General features: G+C 36.0%; 1 pseudogene; it reads left to right on the top strand.

Moving 5' to 3' along the window:
• The first annotated feature begins 18 nt into the window (after positions 1–18).
• On the top strand, positions 19–467 carry LOC105460347 (annotated as a pseudogene).
• Positions 468–1,140: the final 673 nt, after the last annotated feature.

A 1,140-nucleotide genomic window follows, 5' to 3' on the forward strand; every position in this document is an offset into this window, starting at 1 on the left:
CGGACGCGACGATGATGATGACGAGTTCGAGGATTCAAGTTGCGGACGGCTCTTACCTGGGTTGCGCAGCAAAGTGATCGATCTCAAAACGCAAGAGACACTGGAGGCTGGTCAGGTTGGCGAGATCTGCTTTCTCGGGGAGCAAGTGATGATGGGTTACTGGGACAATCCCGAGGGGACTAAACAGACTATCGACCAGGACGGATGGCTCCACACCGGCGACATCGGTTACTTCGACAACAAAGAGAGGCTACACGTGGTCGATCGCGCCAAGGAGCTGATTAAGTACAAAGGCTATCAAGTCTCGCCGTCGGAGATAGAAACCGTCTTACTATCGCATCCCAAAGTAAAAGACGCCGCAGTCACTGCCAAACCCGATGAACAGAGCGGCGAGATCCCCGTGGCTTTTGTAGTGGAGCAACCTGGCGCCACGATTATCGCTCAAGACTTACTGGAGTTGGTCAAACGTGAGTTGTCACTCAGCCTGATCATTCTTGTCATTTCTCGCAGATTTATTAAAACGTTCTTCAATTAGAATATTATTCATTATTTCTCTTTCTGTGAAAAAATCTCTAGTAATGTGCGTACTATTTTGTTCCTTTCGTATGTCATACTTTGATTCTTTTCATCACAATAAAAAATTTTAATTTTAAATTTTCTCTACATTTTAAAATAATAAGTTCAAAAAAGCATTTCAAGGCGGATTTAAAAAAATATTAGAGATATATATGTATATAGATTAAAACATATAGATCTATGATAAAAAATTTAATGAATTGCTTACAACAATATAGTGAAAATTATTTGGTACAAATGCGTTATCGTATTTAAATTTAAATAAATAAGTAAAATATGATGCCATAAATGATATGGTAGCAGCATTTATAACATTAGGGTACAGCGGGGTAATTTGGATAATAGTAAACATTTGTAAGAAATTCAGAAAAATAAGAGATTTTAAGATATATTTTATTATCAGAGATCAAAATATATATCAGACATTGATATAATAAAATGTATCTTAAAATCTCTTATTTTTCTGAAATTTTTGCAAATACTTACTATTATCCAAATTACTCCACTATTCAAATTATCTCGCTGTACCCTACATCATTATTAATAGTATTATTAGTTATTAAT

Source organism: Wasmannia auropunctata, unplaced genomic scaffold (assembly GCF_000956235.1).
Source record: "Wasmannia auropunctata unplaced genomic scaffold, wasmannia.A_1.0 LD323956.1, whole genome shotgun sequence".
In the NCBI taxonomy this organism is placed as follows: Eukaryota; Metazoa; Arthropoda; class Insecta; order Hymenoptera; family Formicidae; genus Wasmannia; species Wasmannia auropunctata.